This window comes from Priapulus caudatus, unplaced genomic scaffold (assembly GCF_000485595.1).
Source record: "Priapulus caudatus unplaced genomic scaffold, Priapulus_caudatus-5.0.1 Scaffold70, whole genome shotgun sequence".
NCBI lineage: Eukaryota > Metazoa > Priapulida > Priapulimorpha > Priapulimorphida > Priapulidae > Priapulus > Priapulus caudatus.
The window spans coordinates 734,003-744,247 of NW_014577131.1; the positions used below are offsets into that span (position 1 = coordinate 734,003).

The 10,245-nt window shown below is 45.9% G+C and overlaps 1 long non-coding RNA gene across 1 annotated transcript in view; it reads right to left on the reverse strand.

The window, feature by feature from the left end:
* Positions 1-2,210: 2,210 nt before the first annotated feature.
* LOC106821377 overlaps positions 2,211-10,245 on the reverse strand; it is an 8,665-nt gene continuing 630 nt past the window's right edge. The window contains exons 2-3 of the long non-coding RNA XR_001395723.1: positions 3,934-4,078; positions 2,211-2,224 (exon numbers count right to left, since the gene is read on the reverse strand). This is a non-coding gene — a long non-coding RNA (uncharacterized LOC106821377). The remainder of the gene's footprint in view (positions 2,225-3,933; positions 4,079-10,245) is intronic.

Genomic DNA, 10,245 nt, shown 5'->3' on the forward strand with positions numbered 1-10,245 from the left:
CCGCCGACGTCAGCTGCGGCTTCTCTAACGCGGGCTTGCCTTCGGACTCGCTTCAGGCTCGTGTTCGTCTTCGACGACTTGCTCTGTACAGATGGCCGGTTGCTCGACTCGCCGAGTTTCCCGCGGCGGCGTCGCTGTCGTCACCACCATGCGTAGCTGTAAGGACGCCTTCGGTTTCGGCCTGCAAGATCGAACCGCCGAGTTTCTTGCGAAGCGAACTTCGGCTCGCGGGTTTGTGTGTGAGAGTTTAGCGGCTTTCTCGTCGCTGCTGCTGGCGGTCGACCGGATCGGCCGAGTGGTACGTGTTCGACGCGAGATCGCCGAAATGGATTGGACAGCCGCTGCGTAGCGATCGCACTCTGCGCGTTCCCTCTTCGGTCTCTGTCGCGAAACTTTGCAGCGTGTTCTCGCTGATGTTCGATCCGCCCCCGCGTAGATTAGCGCGTCGTTGCGTGATGCCCTCAGTCACCGACCACAGTGCCAATGACCACGCCGAGGTTCCAAGGACTGACCGTTAGTCCTGTTGTCACTGGGCACTGTGAGGACGGGGAGTGACTGGCCGTACCAGCGGCATCGTCGGCCACACTGACCACTCGCCGGCGGGCTGCCATCGACATCCTTGGAGCGCTTTCCGGGAAAACTGTATCTCGACCTTGCAGGCGACTATGCTCGGTCGAAGTCGGCAAGTACGACAGTTTTAAGTTGCCTCTCCGCGTAGTGGTGTGGTGTGGGTATTCGTATCGTAGACGTCTGTCCTCGAATATCGAAGAAGAGCTTGCCTCGGGAAAAAGAGCCGCGCAGCAGTATTTTAATTGAGAGCATCCCGAAAAACGTTCTCTCCTACAACCCTCGGTCTGCTTATAGCATTAATTATTTTGCGGCGTGGTTTTTTGCGGATGCAGACGATTTAGGATTAAACGCTGCTTGAAGAGTATATCCCAGGACTGACTGCCTCTTAAGAATTTCGCTGAAATTTGGGCTGAATTATTTCGTGTCTTGCTATGACACCAGAGAAAGTGACCACTGAAAAAGAGTCACCTTGAAAACCTATACAGCAGGAGAGGACAAAGAGAGAGGGTGAGATGTTCGAGACGAAAAAGAGTGGAGAGAGATAGATAGCCGCGCGCGAGGAGAGGAGAGAGAGAGAGTGTTGTGTGTGTCGTGAGAGAGCGCAGAGAGAAAGAGAGAGGTTCTGTGTGGGAGACGAGAAGAAGAGGATGCGCCGGCCGGCGGACTTGCAAAGCGGGGTTTGCTACCGTTTTACGAAAGCAAGTAGATATTGAGCCTGACCTTAAATAACAGAGAGTCTTTTAATAGGTTCATAGCGGTACAGCACAGCGAGTGTTTGTAGGAATACATTATGGCACTCTGTCGACCGTAAGAGTACGTAATTAGTACGATTAATATATAGTGTATTATAACATTAGATTTCGTCGAGACCAAAACACTGTCATGTATCAATGAACACAATTTAAAGATGTATAACTCGTCACTGTATCACACACTACTTACCGATTGTTTATATGCCAATGTGACACACGATAGCGGAAAATGATTTTAATTAATTCTATATAATGAGTTACTAATTAATGAATATTCGCGACCGGCTTCGATGTACTCTCGCCGTGTGTAAAAAAGAATAATCAAATGTCGCATCCAGATATTTAATTCTATAATTGTGAATAACGTATTAGCTACAGTTTGTTTGTTGTTGGGTTGTCGTAGCGCTTTTCGATAACATGTTGGTTCAACAAAATTTTTCTCCGTGTTTCAAATAACGATGTAGCCGACAGTAATTAGTAGTACTAGGTAGCAGTTTGTCCGTGGCCGCGTCCGAATTTTTACTCATGCGTTGAATACGTGTAAGCCACAGTAAATTTGTCGCGGAGAAACGTGTTTGGGTGGTGAAAATAGGCGCCGCTGGCTACCTTACATACCTTCGTATGTCGTTCTGTCGGTTTCCTCTATCGCTGGCTATCCACCCAGACCTGCCTGCCCAGCCTGTTAATACAGGCCTCGAAGCGTCCCTTGTTCCGATTGAGTTGCGATGCTCTACGACTGTCCTTGACCGCTTGTGGCCACGCTTAAGGAGAGACCCAAGAAACGGTTTTCTTCGCTCCTTGAGAGGCTTCCTCTCGATTGAACGCCCCGTACGTTCTGCCTTTGCTTAGCTAGATCGCGTACTCACCCTTGCTGAGACAGTATTGTTCCGCGTATGTCTTCTCTGCTAAATTTGCGCGAAAATTGAGGCAAGCATCCGTGTTATAAATGCTGGTAAACTATCTGTATCGTTTGTAAAATGTAATTTTTAAAATTCATTGTGTGCTTCGGATTTAAATTAATTTTGCTGTCAAATTGTGAATATTAACTTATCGATTAAATAAAATAATTCTGTAGCAAAGCGCGGGAAAAATATTAGATGAACGGAAAGAGAGAGCCGAGAGAGCGAACGAGGGAGAAATTGAAAAGAGGAACTGCAATAATAAATTTAATGGGCGTATATATATTAATATATATCTATATATATATATATATTATATATATATGATATAATATAATAATATATATGTGCTGGTGTTAGGGTGACATGATCCTATTCTTCATTGTTTATTGCTGCTCACATATTGCATCACGCTTCCAATGAAACTATATCGTCAGTAAACACATATCACTGCTATTCCTTCTCACGTCAGGCACAACGGCGCGTGTGGCGTTCTTTTAATTCGACTGTTTAATTTTACCTGCGCTAATACGGATATGCTCGTGAGATTAATAATAATAATTTGGTGAATCATATACAGCTCGACGTGAACCCTTTCGCGGAATAATATAGACCATTTTCGCGAGCGCCTTCTTCTCCTCTCTCTCATCTTGCTCTCTCTCCTTTCCTCCTCCTCTCTCTCCTCTGCTCTCTCTTCTCTCTCTCTCTCCACATCCTGTCGCGCTGCCTCTCTCTCTCTCTCTTTCTTTCTCTACTTTCTCTCCTCTCTCCCCTCGCTCCTCGCTCTCTCTCTCCTCTCTCTTCTCTCCTCCATCTCTCTCTTTTCTCGACTCTTCCTCTCTCTCACTCTCCTTTCTCATTCTCTCGCATCTCCTCTCGGTTCTCTCTTCTCTCTCCTCTCCCTCTCTCTCTGTCGCTCGTCTCTCTCTCTCTTTCTCTTTTCTCACTCTTTCTCTCCACAGGCAACGTTGAAGCGTTCTCAAGTAAAAATATAATGCTAACTAAATAGAATGTTTCTATAGCCTATTACTAGCCCTACTCTCTTTCACACTAATTCGCCAACAGTTTCCTGTAATTCCGTCCAACAACCCGCACCAACTCAACGACGCTGCCGGGATGCCACTGCTTCTCGCGAGTCGCGCGACTGTTGCACGCTTACCATTAAATATATAGCCTATAATATACTATACTATATACTATACTATAAGTATATCTATAACTATATAATATACTATATATATTTAACAGTCACTGTGCCCACAGGTGAGCAAATGGCAGGCGTCTAGTGGTGTGTGCATAGTGCATGTTACACGGACATGACAGGACAACTGTCCGGCAATAATAGGTCAAAAGAAACCATTACTGTCATATTAAGCAATTTGTAGTACTAGTATTAGATTTTCGTATTTATTAGCATTATATTTATTGAAACGTTTCAAGTGGCCTCATGTGTTTCCTCTTCCCTCTCACCCCCCTCTCTCTCTCTCTCCTCTCTCTCTCTCCTCTCTCTCTCTCTCTCTCTCTCTCTCTCTCTCTCTCTCTCTCTCTCTCTCTCTCTCTCTCTCTCTACTGTGCGACATTAAGCACATGGAATAATTCACTTTCTTTCATATTACTAACCTGGTGTAGATTGGATGCCCATTTCGGTTTCTCGGCGTTTTCTTTTCGTTCATTAGCACATAGAATAATTACTTGATTTAATATGAACTAACCTGGTGTAGATGGGATGTCCTTTTCGGTTTCTCGGCGTTTTCTTGCCCATGTCAGCTTTGTGACACGGCTATACGCAATCGCCGATGTTATCTCGCGGACAATCCCAGCTGATTCCTCACGGCTTTGAGCTTGTATTATCTAACCCTGCCACGAGAAAATGTATGCAGTAAGAACGTGTAATTCTACGAGCAATGTGACTGAGAATGCGGCTCGGCAGTTGTGCCACGTATATACTTCTCTTTCGCTATATTTATGATATCGTAGGAAGAATGGCATGCGTGACGTGAGTGTCGCACACTAATTGCAATGTTAGACCTATCAGCATTTTTCGCATAATTGCGAGGCTTCCAAGAATTTCACCCCCTGCCGCTCTATCAATAGCGTATCGCTATCAATCATATTAATTGGGAAACGGTACTGCTTGTGAAGCTGATGAAACGCCAGTGCTCCAGAAGTTTGGAGACGTCGAGTACTTGCTGATCGTTTTATTAAATATGTGGGCAAGGGCAAGTTTACTATATGAGTATTCGCAAAATGTTGTATTCGTCAATATTTTTAGTATGCGCAACTAAAGTGTTTATATATATATATATATATATATATATATATATATATATGTGTGTGTGTGCATGTGTGTGTGTGTGTGCGTGCGTGCGTGTGTGTGCGTGTGCGTGCGTGCGTGCGTGCGTGCGTGCGTGCATGCGTGGCTGCTTGTGTATAGAGCATCCAGTAACTTTAAATAAAATGTCTCTCTTACCAGTAAATTAGAGCTAGGCCAAAATTCTTATGACTCATTTTAAAGAAGAAAACCCCCTGATTAATCTATTCGCTCTAATCACATATTTACAACCAGTGACTACAAACGTCCATTCACGTCCAAACACCCGTGCCACTACAATCAATCACACCGTGAGTTATTTATTCTCTGTTAAAGTATATATTAGTAGTGCATTCCAACGATAGTCATCTGTTTGTTGTATCGCTAGAAACGCGTAACTGCCCGGTGTATCCGATACCTCGCAATATATATATATATATATATATATATATATATATATATATATATAATCGCACGGGTGAATCAATCTTACGCAGCGAACTTACTTGAATCAGCTTAAACGCCGGCGCGTTTGAAATGACTAGTCACCGCTAAGATACGCCGCGTTTAACCGCGCTCTCGACACTTAATACACTATAACCAAATAGTTACTCACATCTGCTGCTATTAACATCATAAAGGCAACAGCTGGCTGCAACACAAAAGCCGCTAACGTGGAAAGCTGCGTGCAGCAGCAGCAGCAGCAGCAACACTGGGTGACTGCGGCGTGGTTAGCTAGCCGACGCAAATGAGTCAACGAACGCAAACAGACGAGCGGGTGCACGCCGTCGCGCGTGCGTGCGTGCGTGCGTGCGTGCGTGCGTGCGTGCGTGTTGTGTGTGTGTGTGTGTGTGTGTGGTGTGTGTGTGCGTACGTGCGTGGCGTGCGTGTGCGTGGGCCGTGTGGTGCTTGTGGGAAAGGTGGCGAATATGGGGGGGGGGGTCGTAATAATATATCGTCCTTTTCAACCGAGTCGCTCTGAAACGAGACTTTTCGATCGCTGTGTGTATTTCGGGCGTTTTTCTCTTGGTCGTGGCACAGCGGGGTTCCAGTGCCATTTATCCGTTACAATGTTATCAAGCGGTTGCCCGCCGTTATATATTCAGCAGGCGGCTCGGTTTTTGCCGGACTGATGTTTGCGCTGTTTCAGTCTCTAAAAGATTACGGCAAATTGTCTCCCACGAATCCAACAACCAGCCCAAGCAATCGCAACGGAGTACGTGTAAGCGCGAATACAATATTTCGATATTATGTATTAACTTACATTGGTCGGTATCGACGGGTGTCTAATCTTTGATATGGGATTTTGTCTATTGTTGGATTTGTTGGATTGCTAGTGATACCTCGTTGTTTTTCATATCACATACAGTAAGTTGAAAGTCAGTATTGAGATCGAATTTTCGATCGATATTGATTATCGAATTGTAAGGCAGTCAAAATACACAGTGAAATCATCGTACGGCGTGTCTGTCCCTAAAACCTAGCTACGTTAAATAATTACAGTTTATATATTATAAGCTACCCACTGTTAAGCATCCGCCTGAGCACGCGCAGATACATGGTGTAGGTCATAGCACCGATCCATATCCGCGACGCCGATTGCAAAGGCTTTATATATAGGTGACATTGCTGTGCCACTACATACATTCACGCTATCGATGTGGACATTGCGCTATAATCATCGTTGCCGTCTGGCTGTATGTATAGTACAGTCCTGCAAGCGTACGGTATGTCAGGATGAGATATGGTGAATAAAATTCCTGAGTATTGGATAAGATTGAGTGATGCGTGTACAGCCAGCAATCACTATATGCAGCTGCTTCCAATGCCGTACGTTGTACGTAATACTTTCGTAATGCCGATTCCTGCATCGCCTTATATTCTCTATTCTCGGCTTCTAATCAGCTCTAATTCGTAGAAAATTCGAGTGTGGGATAGACTGCCATCGCGTAGTAAAGATATATTTAAAAAATAAGTTTTTTTTTCCTACGATAGACGGATACTCTGAACAAATTAGTTTTAACTGTATAACTTTTACATCATTTGGTTTTACGATACTAACCGATTTGATGTTGAGAGCTACACAACGCAGTATTTGTAGCAGTATATTTTCACCTCCTTATTATTCCTGTTGGGGCAGCAAGAGCAGACACTGCCGAGAGTAGAGCATAGTAAGAACATAGAGCGTGAGTTGATACTCAAGTGTCGCAGTATCACGCAGGAGCATATCCGCCATGAGTCATTAGAACGCAAGAGGCATGACAAGTTGTGAGTGGTAACAGCAGGTCTGGCGCATGGGTGGATGCGGACGTATCAGAGAGCGGAAGCGTTTACATCCTCGGGCCTCGACGAGGAAGGCTGTTACCGTTCTATGCGCACTTAACCCCGAGTGTAGCTCTAGCGGAACTCGCTGCGCTGCGTAATTGTGAGCGCATGCCCTAACAGGCTTTTCTCGGCGTATATTCGTTAGCGGTAAATGCACAATGTCTTCTCGGAAAAGGCAGTGTTGTTCTTTCGAAATGTTGTTGACATCGTCGTCCGTACTGATGAAAGATAGAGGCTCGCAAATCGCAGCCTCTATTTCACGATCTCTTGCTGGATATTTTTTAGTGACGTTACGGTCATTAAAAAATTAACTATGTTCGGAATGCGAGCTGTATGTATACATTTGAGCGTGACAACATACGCAGTAGGGATGTTGCAGTTATTCACGCTCCTGTCTGTCTTTATAGTATCAGGTCAATTATGAAAATACTATTTTTGCCCCCCCAAAATGTTTTTGGGCCGGGTTACAATTGATTACTCGTCACTTACAAAATCAAAAGTCTAATCAATAAAAAAAACATTTTGTAGGAAAAATGAAAATTAATTTTTAATACCATTTAATTTTCAAGCGTTATAGATTATGGGTTTTCTGCGCGCGTGCGTGCGTGCGTGTGTGTGTGTGTTGTTGTGTGTGTGTGGCGTGCGTGAGCGTGGTGCATGCGTGCGTGGTGTGGTGTGCGTGGCGTGTGTGTGTGTGCGTGCGTGCGAGTTGTGTGGTGTGTGTTGTGCGTGCGTGCGTTTGTGTGGTGTGTGTGTTTGTGTGTGTGTGTGTTGGTGTGTGTGTTTGTGTGTGTTGTGTGTGTGTGTGTGTGTGTGCGTGAGTGGCGTGCCGTGGTGTGTGTGTGCGTGAGTGCGTGCGTGCGTGCGTAGCTCGTTAATTGCACACCAACTACCACTATGAATATACTGGCCTTAATTAATTTAATTCCTAACCGCTACGAGTAACAACAAAGAGAATATATTTACATGTGTGCCTATTTTTTTCACAATTACGTGGACAGCTTTACGAATATTCGCCTGGTTTTTAGAACACTGCCCACTGTCTCGTTGTTCACACTAAAGCGCCCCTGCTCTTTGTCTAGAAGCTGTAATATAGCGAGACCCAGTGCGTGCTCGGGGAGTGTGAGGTATGAATGGATCTGCATGGCGTGTGATGTCACACATTCTTGTTGATGTGTTGGTTGCTGCTGCTGCAGCTGCTGCTACATAAACGCGTAGCAACGCGGTCCACAGCTACAGCTCATAGTCGTTTGTACAAAACATATGTGCTAGCACAACTACTGCCGAACAGTTACTCTGAACTAGTAGATAGAATCTAGTTGAAGATTAATCCTAAATATCTAAGAATCTAGTTGTAAAGACTAATCTAGTTGAAGATCTAGTTATAGAGTCTATGCTAGTTATACGTATTGAAAAGTGTGCATCGACCATGGCCAATCTATTACTGCTATCATATCATTTCACATTACATCACATCTAATGACATCACATCATAGCACATAATATTATGCCATGTCAAGCCGCTCATGTCTTGTCGCATCGTATCGCGCGGGTCATATATCATATCATATCGGTCATATCACGCCACTGCGCACACACGACACACGGGCCACACAAGCACGGCGCACACACACACACGCGCGCATGCACGCATGCACGCACGCACGCATGCACGTACGCACGCACGCACGCAGCAGCCGCACGCACACACACACACACCACACACACACACACACACCACACACACACCATTTCATAATATTCTTTATGCGGTAAAAATCAGCTCTGTTTGTACGTCTAATCTGTGTGTGTACGGCTGCAACGGATGTGCGACGGCGTGGTCGTAGTCTAATACGAAGGCACGATGCCGAACGATTGGAAGCACCAAACTTCACAGCCACCACGGTACAGCCAGCGGGGTAAAATAACCCGCGTTTCTTTCTGCTCTCGTAGAAAGTTATTGAAACCCGACATGTCGGGCAGTCAGCTGCTTCTCATCCGTTACAGGAATAGATGTCCGCCAGTTAAATACTTTCACCGTCGCCGCCGCCTCTGCTCGCCGCAATCAATGCGTCAGTCTACGTGATTACCACCCCTTTCGAGTGGGTCACCTGTTGGAGCTATTTGCCGGGATTTCATACGGCTTCAAAGGAAATACTCGTCCGACTGTTGATGATAGTTGGCATTCTTTTAAGAGCTCGCTTGCCACTTCTGTAATAAGCAGGCTGGAACGCGTGTCGCAACGCGCTCGTACCCCTTACGTTCTTGTGAATCAGCGTGTAGTGTGTGCGTTGTGTGTGTGTGTGTGTGTGTGTGTGGTGTGTGTGTGTGTGTGTGTTGTGGTGTGTGTGTGTGTGTGTGTGGTGTGAGTGTGTTGTCTTGTGTGTGTGCGCCCGCGTGTGTGCGTGTGCGTGTGCGTGGCGCGTGTGGTGTGCGAGTGCGTGCGTGGCGTGATGTGTGCGTGGCGCGTGCGAGGCGCTGTGTGCCGTGTCGACGCAGGTGCCGTGCGCGTGGTGCGTGCCGTGTGCGTGTCTGGCGTGGTGCGTGTGCGTCGTGCGTGTTGCGTGCGTGTGCGTGTATGTGTGTGATGTGTGGCTGTGTGTGTGTGTGTGGTTGCTGTGTGTGTGCTGTGTGCAGTGGTGTGAGTGAGTGCGTGTCGGGGGTGTGCGTGCGTGTGTGCGTGTGTGTGTAAGTGAGGTCGGCGGCGTTCCGTGTGTGTGTGTGTGTGTGGTGTGTGTGTGTGTGTGTGTGTGTGTGTGTTGTGTAAGTGTGTGTGTGTATGTTGTGATGTCGTGGTGTGTGTGTGTGTGTGTGGTGTGTTTGGTTATCGCCACGGATAGCCAGCGGAATGTTCGGAAAAATCTATTTCGACGACAGATCCTTGCGACTGTTAAATCTAGCCGCATCGGAAACAACGCGCATCATGGTTGCCAAAACATCGACGTCGTAAAAAAAGAGCCCGCTTAACCCTCCAGTCTATAATGTCGCAGCAGGTAACCGCCACGCCTAAACAACTGTTACCGCAATAGCCGCTTTCCGTATATTATACGATGCAAGTTGCGCTAAAAATACGAGCAACTGGTGGAATTTTTTTGTCGGCATAATTCGCAGCCATCTGTATTGAGCAGAATGACTACTTCCTTTCCATTAACATAACCTCGCAAAGCAGGATCAGAAACGACGTGAACGTCCCGAGCGACTCGCTTAGTGTGAAAGCATTGCGTGAATTGTAAAAAAAAAGGAAAAAAAATGTTGAAACAGGAAAATGACAAGTATAATCGATCGCGCCCTCTGTATTTGAGTGACGTCTGAACGAAGAGCCACAACATATTCTGATCTAGTATCAGTATACAAAAGCTATAAGTACATGTTTGGGTATAGAATGTAA